This window comes from Marmota flaviventris, chromosome 12 (assembly GCF_047511675.1).
Source record: "Marmota flaviventris isolate mMarFla1 chromosome 12, mMarFla1.hap1, whole genome shotgun sequence".
NCBI classification, from domain to species: Eukaryota; Metazoa; Chordata; class Mammalia; order Rodentia; family Sciuridae; genus Marmota; species Marmota flaviventris.
In genome coordinates, this window is record NC_092509.1 from 22,603,044 (window position 1) to 22,620,760 (window position 17,717).

Genomic DNA, 17,717 nt, shown 5'->3' on the forward strand with positions numbered 1-17,717 from the left:
CTCTTTAGCTTACATAGAAAAATGAGCGCCCTACTGATCCATAAGTTCCTATGAAAAAATAAATAATAATAAAGGCCCATCCTTGTGAAGCCAGATTTAAAGACAGGTAGTCAGTGTAGTTAGGTAAATCAGGTCTAATATCTAGTAAAATCGAAAATGGAGGCCATGTTGATAATGAAGTGGGGGTGGGGGGAAGCAGAACAACTCTTGGAATGTTAATGTCCCCAAGGCCCAGAGCCCATCCCAAAGAAGTGTTAATGAAACAGCCCCCAGCAAACCTGGAGATGCTAACCCAAAAGTCCTTCCTGCCCAGATTACTCCTTTGGCCCACCTATGCCCCACCCTTAACAGAACAAAGGACAGGAATGTGACAAGAATGAGGGAAAGCTAAAAGAAGACCTTAGCTATAAAAAGGGGAGACAACCGCTGCTTCCACAGATTCCACCTCTTGGGTCCCCTTCTTCCTCTGGGAGAAATATTTTCTGCTCTCCTTTAATAAAGCCTCTACTTTCTACTCTGACCTTGCCTTGGCGTGCTTCTCTGGTGTTATACTTCAGCATTGGGGAAGCAAGGACTCCTCACCAATAAACAGCAGTAACACTTGGTCTGAATTCGGTGAATTAGAAGCCAGTGAGAGACGGGCGCAGTAGTGCACACCAGCAGCTCAGGAGGCTGAGGCAGGAGGATGGAGAGTTCAAAACCAGCCTCAGCAAAAAACAAAACAAACAAACAAACAAAAAAAAACCCTTGTCTTTGAGACCCTGTCTCTAGATAAAATCCAAATAGGGCTGGGGGTGTGGCTCACGGGTCCAGTGTCCCTGAGTTCAATCCCTGGTACCCACCCCACCCCCACAAAAGAAGCCAGTGAGAAATTGGTACTCACTGGTATTCCATTGCTCTAGTTCTTCCTCTTAATTAAGGGTTCCTTCCTTCCTCCCTTCCTTCCTTCCTTCTCCTATTAATTAGGGCAAGAGCTCTGAGTGGAGAGCAAACCTCACTGCCTCTTTTCCTTTCGACACCTGGGATCAATGCCTGGGGAACCTGGATGCCTACTCTTCATAACCGTGATCATTTTGAGAGTAGTTGTTTGTTTCTATTTTCAATTTCCAACCAACACAGAGCAGGTAATAGATGGTAACAAAGCCTGTGGTCCCCACCTCAGACTGCCTGAGGTCAGATCTTGGCTTCAGATCTTACTAACTCCGCCACCTTGGGCAAGCAAGGATAATAGAAGCACTTATTCCAAAAACTGTCATAAGAATGCAAAGGTCTAGATGAAAAACCAGCCCCTACCGCAGAGCAAAGCCTGTCCAAGGAAGGGGGCATTGTTACCGCTGTTGACCGGTGACGAGTTCTTGCTTCCCCAATGTTGAAGAATAACACCAAAGAAGCACGCCGAGGCAAGGTCAGAGTAGAAATTAGAAGTTTATTAAAGGACAGCAGAAAAGACTTCTCCCGGAGGAAGAAGGGGACCCAATAGGTGGAATCCGTGGAAGGGATGTTGTCTCCCCTTTTTATAGTTCTTTCAGTGATGGAATGTAGGTGGGAAGGCCCGAGGGGTGGGACACAGGTGGGCCAAAGAAGTAATCTGGTCAGGAAGGACTTCTGAGTCAGCACCTTTTTGCTGGGGGCTGTTCATTGACATTTCTTTGAGGTGGACTTTGGCCTAGGGCCTTTTGGGACTTCATTAACATTCCATGAGTTGTCCTGTGTTTTCCCGAGTCATTCTCCGCACGGCCTCCATTTTAGATTTCACTCGATATTAGACCCATATTAGACCCGATTTACCTAACTACACTGACTACCTAACTTTAAATCTGGCTTCATTCCCCCCTCTAAGTTGGGAACTCCTTACTGCTGTAAGGAAGGGGGGCGAAGAGAATCTCTCTGGCTTCTTCAGGCTGAAAGGGACGGTGTGGGGCAAGCAGTTTGGAGTCCCCCTTTAAAAATCGGGTCTATCGAGTGGTCCATGATAGAAGTCCAATTGAGAAGTAATAGGCTGGAGGGCCATTTGAGTGATGGATGGTCTATGAGAGAAACAAGAATTCATTAGTACTGGAAACATATTGATGCAGCAATAAATGCCATAGCACAGGAATATGCCAATGAGTATGATGGCAAAGACAAAGACTAACAATGTTTTCCACCAGGAAGTAAAGAACTAGGAGCTAAGATATTGTTTCCATGACAAAGTTGCTGAGGACATGGCTTCTCTCTGAGCATGTAAATCTTTAAGGACATTTGTCACATTGAGAGAAATGTCAGGGATGTAAACACAACATTTAACTTTTAGGGTTACAGACGGTTCTTTCCCTTAAGATATAGTTTAATAATTTAATGTCATCTGATCTTGAAAAATCCTTTTACTAGTATGACCTCTGTGTCTAATAGAGAAATCTTTAATTCTGTTACTTAGGGCTGGATAACCATACTTGCAAACACTAAGCCTACCTGTGTAGGTTAGAAATAAAGGCCTTAAACTAAAAACTACTCTGGCAGTTCCTTCTGATAGTTATCAGGCATTCCTGTCTGAGAATCTCTTTTGTAGCCTCCAGTTTACTTATTTTTGGAAGTTACATTTAACTATTATTATCATTTAAAATGCCCAGGGATAGCTGTGTTTTGGCTTTGACTGTCTTTGCTAAGTGTTTAAGATGAAGCAAGTCAAACTGACTTTTGTTTCTATCTATTGTTTCTATCTATTGTTAACAGTCAGCTGAGTCCTGGGAGTCCTCGGGAACTTCACAGCAGCTTCTCAGTTCTGCTAGTGCCATTGCGCTAGGATGGGTCCAGGCCTTGCTTGACCATGTGGCTTCCCTTGGAAGCATCAGGGATGTCTCCCTTTTCTGATGACCCTCCTCTTCACAGCAAATGCACTGATTGGCTTTCTGTCCTCCACTGGTCTCATTAATCTCCCTGCTCAGGAGGTTATGTGGCCTAGAGTTGCAGAGCCCTTTGGAGAAGTCCCCTATTCCCTGATTCAGACTGACTTAGAGGGCAAGAGCCAAATATTGGTTTTCTTGGCCCTTTTAATTTAACTTTAATTTTAAAACTTAATCTTAAACATCCAGCAAATAAGTTAACAGCCTTATATTAAGAGCACTGGGCTTTAATGTCTATCTCTCTATCCTGTAGGTGATAACTCCTTATCTTATGTTGACTCAGGTTGTGTGTTCTTAAAGCAGTACCTCCTTAAAACATTAACAGGCAATCTTAAATCATTTATAATCAAACTACAAAATAAAATTATCAAGAGTAAAAACATATTTAGCTTATATAATAGCTACCTTGAATTCTGGCAGGGTTATACATTATAATCCCTTGTTTGAGATCCTGGTAATCATGACAAAAAACTACTTTTGGACACAACTTTAACTGTACTGAAATCTGGCCTACTTCTTTCATAGTCACTTTCACATGTAGTGAGATGGGACAGAGCCTTCTCAAGTAAGGCAGGGCTTTTCATAAATCTTAAGTACTGTAGTTCTGAAACTGATCACTGATCTTTGCTTTTCAAACATCATTTTACAAAGTCTACATAAATTGTTGTGAACTTGAGCAAACACAACATAATATCACATCTAAAACATGAATTAAAGAAAGGCTGAAAGCTTTTAACCTTTTGTAGAAAAGTAGTAATGTACTTTTGTGTTTTGCAATAAAACCTTCACACAGATTAGGCTCTCATTAACTTAAAAATACATTTAAATTGTATCTCAGTGTAAAAAGTAACATAGAACTTTACATATCTTATTGATAACAAGTCCAGTTATAGAACACAAATGATAAATAAATCTCCAACATGTTTTTCTTTTTAAGCCTAAAATTACCATACAACTTTAGAACACCAGCTTAAAACTTCTACCTTACAGACTTGTATGGACACATTAACACCACAATTACATTGATGTTTTTATATTAATCAAGTTTAGCTTTTTAAAGAAATATGGCACAATTCTCTAAAAACAGTACTTGTTTAACCAGCTGTTTAATTTCTTTAAGATTACTTGCTCAAAAACTTACACTTATAAGCAACTTACACAGACCTTTTTTATATCATTTACTTAAACCCTCTTAATCATATAGACTCTTATCCAGAAACACATTTTCCCTCTATTAAATCCATATCTAGAACCTTCTAATTTTTCTTTTTCATCTGTTAACCTCCTCCTGTTCACATTTTGAAACAATACTTGTAAATTTTTGAATTTAAGCAGATTTAACATTTTATTAGGGCCTTTTTTGAACACCTAGAAAAACTTATAAGCTTAATTTTAAAGACATCTTTACTTTCATCTGTTTACCCAATTTAAATTGAACCATTTGAATCACGTGAATCAAAGATATTTGGATCCATTTTTTAAAAATTTTTCATGAGCGCTCCTCATCTGTCAATTGTCATATCCCTGCATGCTATATGGACATACACACAGACATACCGACATACAACACGTAACACAAGTGTAACACAACACAATAGTAAAGGCCTTGTAGCTTTTTCAGGTGAAATCTCATTGCAATGTTTAAAAAAAACTCCAGTTGATCAAAAATAGAACTTATCAGAAAAACATTAACTTGTCTGTAGGATTAAAATCACGAGCTCAAAAAAAATCTAAGAAAAAAGTAAAAGTCCTAGAAAAAATTGACTGGCCAGTAATTAGTAAATGCCATACAACTTACTCTTTGGTTTAATCTAGTTTGAGTGCCCATAAAAAGACCTTACTCTTTTTTTTGGGGGGGGGCCTCAGATCTGTCTCATACTGAGTGCTCTAGGCTTCTTCTATTTGCATATCAACTTAAGTCCTGGCTGAGGTCTGGAAGGAACTGGGAAAACTGGAATTCTGAGCAGAAACCTCATGCCTAAGGCATTTTAACCATAAGTCACAATTTTCAGGTTTGGATGTTGAAAATTATGATACAAGTTTAAGATACAATTTACAAAATTTCATACCTTTACATTTTCCTACACTAGAAAAACTTGCTCACACAAAACTGAAAATAGGATCTTTCTTGATAATACAAAAGCCACCATCAGAAGAAATTCCTTCAGGATCATTAAGCTACTTCCTTTGTTCTGAAGTTCCTAAAGTAGTATTAAGTTACATTAAATCACCTGAAAAAACCACACTACCATGTATATCCAAAATTAAGCTTTAAAAATTTAAGACTGTTGCTATTCAATGTTATTTCAATAAGCCAGACCAACGTTCCAATTCAACATTTTTCCTAAATCTTACACACTGAGGGGAACAGATAACATATCATAATTTACTATCCTTGCCCAAGTTAATGCACTGGTACACCTAGTGAAATCTTCTCAGGCTACCCAGTTCAAAATAAAACTAAATGATTGGGAGTTACTTGCCAACTTGGAAGTAGAATTCTTTTAATTTTCTATCCTAAGTATTTAAGTTCTCTGGCATGAATTATCTGAAATCAAACTAAACAATTACCTAACCCCAACTTTTAACTGCAAGATTATGCAATGCTTCAAACTCATTTAGATACCAGATTGTTACAATAAAAAAAATCATCTTTTAGACACACATTTAGCCAAGATCATCCCCAAGAAACAATCTATAATAATCTTTAAAATAGAGAGACCAGATAAGAGAAAAATCTCTCCAGGTTTTTTACTTCCATTTAATTATGACTCCTATCAGTGGCACCATAGATTTTCCCATAAGTGGACCAGATGTTTTCACAGAGGTGTAAAATCAAGGGTCTCAGTGTGACTGACTTTACTGCATTCAGTGTCCCTTCTTTTTAAGGGACAGAGATGGAGCAATCCTTACAGTGCAGGGAAGAATGAGGAAATTCCCCAAAGCGAAAATGGCTCTGGCAGCTGCTGGGAATCCTCAGTTTCCCTTTTACTTACAGGATTAGCTCCTTTGGATAGATCCAATCCCAGGCAATCTGGCATATCTCCTAACTTTCCAGTAGAGTCAGTTTTTATCTGCCTTAGGTCTTGAAGGGGGAAGGGGGTATGTACTTTGATCGGCCCAAATTTCTCTTGATTCTTTTTCCTCAGTGAGTCCAAGATTTTCTCTCTTCATGGCAGATATCACAGCTAAGTCTACTTTACACTGTTGGCATAATTTAGGATTTTCCCTTAGAGCAAAGAAAATCTGAACATACAGCACCTCACACCATTTCCTTTTTTGTAAATTTTATCAAACTGTAAAATTGTATTAAATTGATATTTCCCTCTGGTGGCCAGGTTTCTCCATCAGAGAGTTTGTATTGAGGCCAGGCCAAGAAAATAAGGTGCTTTTTCTTGAGCGTCTGAGGTTCAGATTTATCCCAATTTTTCAATACGCAGGCTAGTGGTGCACCTGGCGTATTGGAGAGAGAGAAGCTCCCGTCTGAGTGAGAAGAAAACAGGACTCAGGCGCCCACGCCGCGCCAGAGAAAACTGTTCTCATTAGGGACGTCTCCCTAAGTTTGAGCTTCCTAAACGGTCCAGAAAACCCGTCTCTCACCTTGCTTTGCCAAGGGGTTTCTGGTCCCCTTTAGCAAAGTGCTAGGGTCTCAGTTTGCCCTGTGCCAGAGACCCTGGGAGGATTCAGACTTAAGGGCATTACTGCTTATCCTCCGGCCACTAAAAACCCATTGCAAAAGAGAATCGTGTGCTCTTTTGTTGCCTTTGCTCTGTAGACTAAAGGAGCCGCCTGAGTGTTAAGGAATATCTACTGGTTGTAAGGTAGCAGATTACCAGAGGAGTTGATTCTAAAAATGCCTCTCTAGCAGCTTAGGGAACACAACACATTTTAAACATTGGGGCGGTAAAACAGGCTAGTGAAAATTTACCTATGCATCTTAGAGAACCTGGGCAGATTTTGCTAATTATCTCATGCCTTTCTCAGTCCTACAACCTGAATTGCTAACATTTCTGACCTGCGAAGGAAGGGGAGCATCCAAGGAGGGAATGGATGCGGGGTTGGGAGTGTTGCATGGCCCATACGGAGGCAAATGTGATTGGGGCTTTCCCTCAGTGCCATTCATCTACCGATCACCCTAGATACCCCTGAGGGCTGTCGGGAGGGGGCTCAAGAGAAAGGAACCTTAGGAATCGTCTGAGTGTAGCCCAGACCGGAATTCCGCAGTTGTTCCAAACTCCTTCCTCCACCTCCACGCATCCGAGGCAGATCGGGATTCGGGACACTGTGTACTCACGCCAATTGCTCTCCAGGCCCAGACAGAAAAGTTGGAAGCAGCTTTGGCAGAACCCAACATGCCTGCTCTGTATTGAACAGGTGATTGAGAGCTACCTAGGCCGGGAAACCTCTCACCCGAGTCTTGAAGAGTGGCGGCTGCACTAATTGCGTTTAAGTAGCCGTCGGGTGCCCACCTTACCCTCCAGAAAGAAAGAGAGAGAAAGATGCACCTCAAACAGACATGGGGTGCGTGCACTTACCTCGGTGTAGAATCTCGGTCTGGGACCTCCAATATGTTACCGCTGTTGACCGGTGACGAGTTCTTGCTTCCCCAATGTTGAAGAATAACACCAAAGAAGCACGCCGAGGCAAGGTCAGAGTAGAAATTAGAAGTTTATTAAAGGACAGCAGAAAAGACTTCTCCCGGAGGAAGAAGGGGACCCAATAGGTGGAATCCGTGGAAGGGATGTTGTCTCCCCTTTTTATAGTTCTTTCAGTGATGGAATGTAGGTGGGAAGGCCCGAGGGGTGGGACACAGGTGGGCCAAAGAAGTAATCTGGTCAGGAAGGACTTCTGAGTCAGCACCTTTTTGCTGGGGGCTGTTCATTGACATTTCTTTGAGGTGGACTTTGGCCTAGGGCCTTTTGGGACTTCATTAACATTCCATGAGTTGTCCTGTGTTTTCCCGAGTCATTCTCCGCACGGCCTCCATTTTAGATTTCACTCGATATTAGACCCATATTAGACCCGATTTACCTAACTACACTGACTACCTAACTTTAAATCTGGCTTCAGCATGACCCTTGTCCTTGGAAAGACCCATAGAACACTCCTAGGCACATACCCACCCTGCTGAGTTGTTTATCTACAAATAACAGGAGAGATCTGCTGCGCCAGGTGTCCCTGACTCAGTCAGGCTAGGTGAGGATCCATAGCAACCCCTACCAGCCACCAATCAGCATGAGGCAGGGAAATACCTGGGATGCCAGATGACCCTCCCAGTAGTCTATGGTGGCTGATAACAGGTTGGGAAACCATGTAGTTCAGCACGTACTCCTCTCATGGCTTAAACCAGTTCAAACGAATCCCCCTCTTTTACTAGCCAATCACCCCTACCCAACTTGTTCCCGCCAGTGAATGTGCTAATCATGTTTTAGAGTTGTTTTATGATTTCCCGCGGTGTGTGATGATTTGCTAAGAGATGCTATGATGTATGCGAAGTCCCTGCCTTCCCCAAAGAGTGTATAAAACTGCTGCAAACCCTGGGCTCGGGGCCTCTCAGCGTCACCAGTTGCTGTGTGCGTGGAGGACCGAGCTAGCTCGCAATAAACACCTCTTTGCTGCTTACATCGATCTTGGGTCTCTGGTGGTCTTTTGGGGGTCCCGAATTCGAGCATAACACTAGACATTCTTTTTGGCAGATTTTTTTGTGGGGAAAAAAGAATCTGGTCTCTTCCTTTTGAGTTTTTAGGCTTTCTGTTTCTTTTTATCCCATTGCATTAGGATAAAAAGATGAGTGGGACAATGATTTATGACAGCAGATATCTTACCTTTTAAAATTATAATGGGAATATATAACTTTAATATTTCACTTTCAAGTATTATGTAAAGAAATTTTCTTTTCTTCTTAGCTTACTGAGTATTTTCATCCTGAATGGGTAAATTTTATCAAATGATTTTTAAAGATCAATTGAAAGGATCATGTGAAATTTCTCCTTTAATTTGCTAATTTCAGTCAATTACAGCAATAATCTTGTACAGTCTTTGCCTTCCTAGGATAAAACAGACTTTTTAAAAATTTTAATCTATCATTGGATTTTATCAGGTAATAGTTTATTTAGGATTTTGGAATCTGTGTTCAAGTACGAGGCTTTTAATTATATTTAAGATAGGTCAGACAGTAGCAAAGTGGATATACCAAAATTCCAAGTTCAGTGAATATCAAGACTTAAGGGGGGAAGAGAAAAAATTATTGGAAGACAAGTAAATTACAGAGAATTATAGAGAAAAGATTAAGCTGATTAGATATCCAGCTGAAGCCAGATTTAAAGTTAGGTAGTCAGTGTAGTTAGATAAATCGGGTCTAATGCCGAGTGAAATCTAAAATGGAGGCCATGCTGGCAATGATTCCGGGAAACGCAGGACAACTCATGGAATGTTAATGAAGTCCCGAAAAGGCCCTAGGCCAAAGTCCACCTCAAAGAAATGTTAATGAACAGCCCCCAGCAAAAAGGTGCTGACTCAGAAGTCCTTCCTGACCAGATTACTTCTTTGGCCCACCTGTGCCCCACCCCTCGGGCCTTCCCACCTACATTCCATCACTGAAAGAACTATAAAAAGGGGAGACAACATCCCTTCCACGGATTCCACCTCTTGGGTCCCCTTCTTCCTCTGGGAGAAGTCTTTTCTGCTGTCCTTTAATAAACTTCTAATTTCTACTCTGACCTTGCCTCGGCGTGCTTCTTTGGTGTTATTCTTCAACATTGGGGAAGCAAGAACTCGTCACCGGTCAACAGCGGTAACACAGCCAGCAGAAAATATTTTAATAGAAGGTAGTGGGGGTGGTACAGCTATAAATGTAATTCATACTGTGTTCCTTAAGAAAGAAAACTTTTTTCAAAAGAAATCAGTATGTGATCTTTGTGTATTTGATGTGTGTGTGTGTGTGTGTGTGGGAGAGAGAGAGAGAGAGAGAGAGAGAAAGAAATTAAGCATCAGTATTTGTTAAATGCTACGTATTTTTGAGCTTCACTTAGTCTTCTGTTATTGCTCCCAATTTATAGAAAATATTTAATAACTTATCTAAAGTTTCCCCATCAGCAACACCAGCATTTGAAATTCAAGGTATCTGACTCCAGTTTCTACACTCAGAAATGTGTTTTTACGCAAATCTTCTGAGAGTAAAATCAGATACCCAAATAAAAGAGTTTGTATATCAGACTTTCAATATATCAGACAATTCAAGGTGTCAAAGTTGCTGAAATGGAAACTTTAGATCAAAAACAACAGAAAAGATATGAGCAATCCTGGTCTGTTTCCTTGAAATTGGGCCTGTTATAACAGTGGTGCACTTTATGCATTGAAGATAGCCCTTGCTGCTCTGCCACTGCAACTGATTTTTAAAATGGGCATATCTCCCCCTCCTCCCTAATCTCTCCCCTTCCCTAATCTCAGGGGAAACAGGATTACCTTTCTTCCCCTTCCTAGGCAGAGTTATCTGTCCTTGAGTACACACTCACCATAGGAACAAAGTAATCCAGGCTTTGGAGATGGTACCAGAAGATCTCAGAAATGACTATCTCCCAAATTTGCAAATGAATTACAACTCTGGACAGAGAACACACATGGAATGTAGCCTTGAATCACCTCTATAAAAGCCCCTTGTTCCTGCTGATAGGAAGAATCAGAACCTCTGGGACAGGAGTCCCCTGTGTTTTTCCTTTGCTAGCAAAGCAATAAACCATCTTTTTCCTTTTTTCTCATAACTGTGTCCTTGTAATTGAAGCATTGGGGACAAGGACCAATCTTGCTACAATAACTGCACCAACTGACTTCTTTCACTCTTCTAGAAGCAAGAGCAAAAAAGGACATAGGAACCTCATTCTCTGAAGACAGCAGCAGAGCAGCAATGGTTATATTCAAAGCATAAAGTAGACCACTGTTACAGTTATAAAATATACAAACAAGACCCAAGACCCAAATTGCTCAAGTCACCTGGTCGTCCCCCCTCCCCCAGTACTGGGGATTGAACACAAGGACACTCTACCATTGAGCTACATCTTTAGCCTTTTTAATTTTATTTTGAGACAGGGTCTCCCTAAATTGCCTAGGTTGGTCTCAAACTTTTTATCTTCCTGCCTCAGCTTCTCTAGTAGCTGGGATGACAGGCACGTGCCACCATGCCTGGCTATCAACCTCTACCTAAAAAATGATTTACATTAATATCTAAGAAAATTTTGTTCACAAAACATTTACCTAAAAATGTGACAGTGGTAGTTTCTGGTTAGAGTATTGGCATTTTTTCCCCTGTTAATTTAAGATTTACTTTTTTCTAAAATTTAAGTAATGCCATGTAATAATTTTGCTAGGCACTGAGGATATAAAGATATTCAAGCCAGAGGAGGGGGAACTTGAAGGAACTGGATCTTATTATTTTTTTGTTGTTGTTGTTCCACTCTATAGACCAGTGCCCTCTATGGACAGAGTAGGGCCCTATAAATATTTGTTCAATAAATGAAAAAAAAAAAAAGAGACTGATCAATAAGTGAGAAAGTAATATTGTAAAGTACGTTGTGATATAAAGATACAAACTAGAGTGCCTGGAAAAGGTAGGTGAGGTGGAAGCTAGGTGAGGTGGAAGGGTCCTGCTGTGGGGACTCCATCAGGGACTAGAGGCTTGAACTGAACCCTCTATGGAAGGTAAGTGCGGTGGAGGGTGTGACGTCCAGAAAGCAAGGAAGGAAGGGGGGAGAATGACCACAGGACAGACAAAGGAAGCTGTGCAAAACCAGCACTTGCTGGCCAGCACAAAGTACTAAGAAGCAGAAAAAGGAGAAAAGAGAGAAAGAAGAGTATTGCAGAGGAAATAAAGCCTGTAGAATCATGGGGCAAGTAAGCGCCCAGCTTTTCCATATGCAAAGGCTCAAGATGACCTACTACGGAAAGATCAGGACTGTGAAGTAAGAAAGAAGTGTGCCTGTGCAGAGCAGAAGAAAATCAACAGAAACAAGAAAACACGGGAGAAAGGAATCACAGACCAAATGAGAACAGCGGATCTTCCTTTAGCAACTTTAATTAAATGCCATTAACTTTGCATTAAAAAAATAAATAAAAAAGGCACAAGTTACTATTTTGGGATGAGGGTTTTGAGAGAATTTAATGGGCTTTTAGTTTATCTTTTTTTCCTAAAATAATTATGCATACTATCACTGTATCTTCAATAAGAATATGCTTGAAGAGGAAGAAGCAGAAACTCATTAAATTGGTTATATGGTTATAGAAATATTTAGGTAAGTGGCTTTAAAAAGCTAAGCCACAATTCAATTCATTTCTTAATATATCCTATTAACATCTACCTAAAGCACTAATTAAAAAAAAAAAACGAGATGGGAAAGAATAACAAGAGAGATAAAAAATTATGTCAGCTCTTGCTATGTATGAGGGGTAGACACTACCTATGGGCAAAGACAAGTAGAGACACTCCTTAAAGAAGTCTATCTCTAAGCATTACTTATTACTCTATTATTATGATTATTAATTTCATTCATGAAAGTAGCCAAAATTTGTATGTTTTTCAATGAGTGAAAATAATACACAAAGCATTCTGGTGTTCCCGCCACCCCTCCCCCCAAAAAAGATGGTAACTATTCAAGGTGATGAATATATTAATTCTCTTGATCATGATGATTATTTCATAGCACATAATATCTACATGAAATCATCACCTTTTTTTGCCTTAAATGTATGTAATATTAATTTTCAATTACACATCAATAAAACTGAGGAAAATAATTTTTTAAAATGTTAGATATTTGGCATGAACATACTCTATGTACAGAGTTACGAAAAATTGTGCTGTGAATGGATAATTATGAATGTAATGCACTCCTCTATTGTCATGTATGTAAGAAATAAATAAATAAATAAATAAAATGTTAGAAAGGAATAGAAGGTAGAATAAAGGGATGCCTAATGCTCTAAGTGGGGGATGGGGGTGAAGAAGGCCCAGGGTCATGGTTCTCCATTATGTTCCAGAAATAACTTCTAAAGCAATGGTAATCATGGAACAGAGTCTGCTACTTATTTGGAGAAAGTGTTCCCAACTGGAACAAGAATTTTCATGGCAAATATCTTTTCCCTGAAGTAATTACTGATTTGTACAGACCTCTTGAGAATCCAAGGGACCCCCTCCCCTTTCTGTGAAGGGAAGAGGAGGAGGGGGATCAGAGTGTGTGCAATTGTATCTTAAATATTTCTGCTCCAGTTTCCAACTTCATATCGTCTTCATCTTAATGATTCTAATCCATAACCAGTGTTGTCTCAGCAGTTCCAGCATCTCTTCCCACAAGCTCACGTGCACAGTCGTCTCTGGCAAACACAGAGCCTGTCATTTTCTGGATGAGTAACAGGCACAAAGCACGTTGCAATAAATGATTTTATGCTGCTGCTCCCTGTTTAATCAAATCAGGGTAGATATGGATGATTACATGGACGAAAAGCTACTGAATAAACACGTTTGTTCAGGAGTAACTAAGCATCAGATAATATTATGTAATGTGGAAGTAACTGCCTGGCTTAATGTTATGGTTTCCATGGAAACTACATCAGTGAAGGGTAAAGGAGTTCAATTATATATATATATATATATATATATATATATATATATATATATATATATATATATATATATATGCACAAATGGACTATTTACATTTGTATGATGTTTTGGGTGGCTTTAGAAAAGTATTCCAATCATTAGAGAGTGGATTTACTTATTGATCAGTAAACATATTGGGACTAATCAGAAATAATCCAGGTTGGCATTGCTTTTTTAAACTTCTTCAAGGAGAGAAATGAGGCTCAGATTGATAGACTACATGGATCTTACATGCAATGCAGTGTCTTCAAAGCTTAGCTGCACGTTAGGGTCCATGTGCCACAGATGTGTTTTTGTTCTTTTCCAAAAGCAAAGGTAGCAATGGAGATAACAAAAAAGTCAAAGTCCCAGCCAAATGCTGAGCGCTGCAGAAGATGGCTCCTGCGGAAAGTAGAAAAGATGAATTAGGGAAGGAGGAGGAGGAGAGGCGGCTTTGGTTTTGTATTCAGCAGAGCTGTGCAGCGCTCTCCAGTTCCTTCATCAGCTGCCACAGCACCATTACAGTGCAGCGGGGAGGGGAGGTCCACGAGGATGCTCAGAGCCCTATTCCAGGATCGTTCTTCTAGTATTTTTGTTTTTTGGGGCTTTTTTTCCTTTGAATCCTGCAGGATAGAAGAGTGATAGAATTAAATATACTGATTCTTCTGAATTGCAAATTACACCCTAATAAGACTTAGAGAAATTTAATTTTTTTTTCTTCTGTGATTGAAGGGCAAATTCATATCAGGGGTCAGAAGAAAGGGTGAGAACCAGGAGAGCTGACTTCTGCTCTGTTTTGGTCTACCTGGCTCCTTACTCTTTGGTCTCTAATGGCTTAGGTGTGGTTTTCCCTGGAGGTGGGCTTTTTAAGACTCCTAAGAGGTTCTTTCCAATCTGAAGAAGTCACTTATGATGGATATTCACTTTTTAATTCATCCTCAGGGGTTCTTTGTGCCCACCTCCAAGAAAGTTAACACAGAAAAGACTATCTTTCTATTGCCTCCCTCCTAGATACATTAAAGGACTTTTAACTGGATGTATTCCATATCCAGATTAAATGCATGTGTTAACTGGAATACATATTGTTATTCTAAAGTGTATAGACCATCCTTTTTATTCCAGATGGGTAGCCTCTAAAATGTTTTCTACATTGATTAAATGTGGTCCCACACTTGTGAGGCTGCTATGTAATTTCAGGAGGAAGAGAAGAAGCCATCACTGTGACTGTGCCCTGGAGTCTTGAGCACATGACAGAGAGCAAGAACTCAGAGTTGCTCCCATGACCAAATGGATTAGATAAGGCAATTAGGGAAGCAAACATAAGCAGCAAGTTTGTTCCATTTTATTATATATTTTGATCCATTAAGTCTATGGCATGACCATTGGCTCTGACATCATCTTCTTTACACATTATGTAGAATCATTTTTGCCATTTCTCTTTTGGCAAGAGATTCATCCTCTCTTTTTTCATCTTTCTTATTTTAATGAAAGCAGAAGATTTACCAAATGCTTGGTATGCACCAAGTCTTTTCATTTATCTCTAACAATAACCAATCAAGCTAAGGATGACCATCCATATCTTACTCATCAGGCAAAAAAAAAAAAAAAGAGCAGAGATGTTATATAACTTGCCAAAGGTTACCTGAGTAGAGTCTGGTCCCATGGGTTTGCCACACATTTTTATATATCAGAGAAATTGCTGATGGAGTTCAAGTTATGTCACAAAGCACCAACCAGAGCAACTAGGGAGAATTCTGGTGTAAGCTTGTAAAAGACTTTCCAATAAAATTAAGTTAGTAAGTTGAAATGCTGTCATGACAAATGACTTAAACCTGGTTTCTGGGCTTTCTTCACCACCATTTTGACCTGAAAGAGAACGTAATCCTCATATGCCTTAGATGTGGTATGACTTCATAGTCTACATAAGCTCATTTGTGCTTGCAGTAGCCCAGCTGATATATGTTATAGCATAGATATTTACTCACTGGTTGAAATCTCAGGCACCTGGTTAAATCCCACACTTAAAGGACTAGTAACTAAAAGAATGTACATGGTAGCCAGGTGCTTGTCCTACTGCACAGTGTGTCTATAGAGAGTCCCTTGATGTACTGTCTGATGAGCTATCTGATGGGCATTTGCTTAATTAGGATAAAACCTTGTTCTCATTATGACAACTTATTTCTAGCATGACATAGGAGAAAAATGAGCTCTCATTTATTTCATGAACAAAATGGGTCATTTGCCAAGATGTTCTCCTGTCAGAACTTCTCTAGAAAATTCAAAGACTTATCTGGGAACCACAGGCTGCTCAATAACCCAGATATGAGAGTTTTAATTCTGACCTACCTCCAGGAAGTCCGTGTCAATTTCAGTTTGCTTAGCTTCTCTGAGATACCACAGCTCTCTAATCTAGCCTGAATGGATGGCCATGGTGGTGTGCCATAATGGGTGTGATAAGAAACAGCTTATAGGGCTGGGGATATAGCTCAGTTGGTAGAGTGCCTGCCTAGCATGCATAAGGCCCTGGGTTCAATCCCCAGAACCACCAAAAAATAAAAGAGAGAGAGAGAGAGAGAGAGGCAATTAGGGAAGAGAGACAGCTTATAACATTGGCCAGGGTGAGGCTTGCTTAGCATGAAGTGCCTCTGGACTACTCTGCCTAAAGGCAGTCTGCCTTCAGACACAGGTCAGCCTGTCGGGGGTAACTTGTCACTTGGGTCATACCATGGGCCTTACTTCCAGGGTTCCAGGAGGAGCAATTTGCACCTCAGTTATCCTCCCTTCAACTGATCCTTCTTGCTGTCTCCCTGACAAAGAGAATAAAATCTTGTTAGGATGTAGCATGATAAGATGGTAATTACTGACAGAGTTTTAACATTTCCTAGAATGGGTATTTGATCTATGCACATAGCTTACAAAGGAAGGCATCCGTTGTTGCAATGAATGTAGGCAAGCATACCTTATAAGAGGCAAAAAGACAGCCTACTCTAGTCTAGAAAGTAAATCAAATTTTGTTGTCTGAGTCATTGAGGGGAAAACTTTCAATGCTTTTGTTGAAATAGGTTATTTTATTCAGATCTCCAAAACAAGCAAGTGTTCGTTCCTTAGATATTATGCAGTTTTCTTCAAATGGCACTTTTTGAAGAGACCATGTCACTTCAAGAATTTGTATCTCTGTGGATTTTTTCCTTGAGGAGCTTTGGAGGAATTAAACTCAACACTGTTTGTATCACAGTCCCCTCCGACGTGTACCAGTTGTGAGAGCTCCTCTCCTGTATCTTGTGATTCACTGCTTATTTTCCATTAACTGCCTTTGACATTTTATGTGAAGCACCAACAATAGTGTAGGTACCAAATACCAGTAAACCCTCAACATCCTTCATCATCACCATTGATTGAGTAATCCATCTCATTCAGGAGACACTCAAAGTCCTTCAGTTTCTGCCTTCCCTCCTTTACATTCACATAACTTTGGATATACATCCACAATGGAGAAGACAATTAGCAAACTCACAGACACTGATTTTATTTTGTTGTGATAGTTAGGACATGGATTAGCAAACCATAACCCTTTAGCTCAATCTGGCTTGTTTGGGTAAATAAAGTTTTATTGGAACACAGGCATGCTCAATTATTTACAGGTTGTTTATGTAGCTTTTGTGCTACAATAGCAGAGATAACTTGTTCTGATCAAGTCTCCGATATTTAGTATTTATTATTTGCTATACCTGGTCTAATATAATTATTTCTATGTTTACATGGGGGCATTGGCTGATCTTTGTTCCTCGAGGACAAAATGTGTATAATTTAAATATCCCACTTAATGTATGAATATCCCTAACAAAGGCAGAAGTTCCATCTTCCAGGTACTTTAAAGAAACATATACAGAGCCAGATATAAGAGCAGGTGATGATACTTGTAGCTGTTTGGTCAAATTTTGGGAAAGCTCATTCTGTTTGTGACAGAATAAACAGCAGATGCTCAGTGTCCTAAGATCACCAGGAACAAGCTGATACCCTGATGTATTGGGGTTATTGGTCCACTGCCATTGAGAGAGATGGCAGTCTAGATGGCACTGAAGCAAGCAAAGAAAGAAAACAGGCAATTTAGCACTTTGGGGAAGAGGGGGGGTTAGATGAAATTTAAATAAAGAAGTGGTTTGAAAGGCTCAAAGCAAAGTTAGGGTGGAATAAAGAAGTCGATA

The 17,717-nt window shown here is 39.9% G+C and overlaps 1 non-coding gene across 1 annotated transcript; it reads left to right on the forward strand.

The window, feature by feature from the left end:
* The first annotated feature begins 15,987 nt into the window (after positions 1–15,987).
* Positions 15,988–16,060, forward strand: Trnaa-agc (transfer RNA alanine (anticodon AGC)). Its single transcript has one exon. It is a non-coding gene; the product is annotated as a tRNA-Ala (tRNA).
* Positions 16,061–17,717: the final 1,657 nt, after the last annotated feature.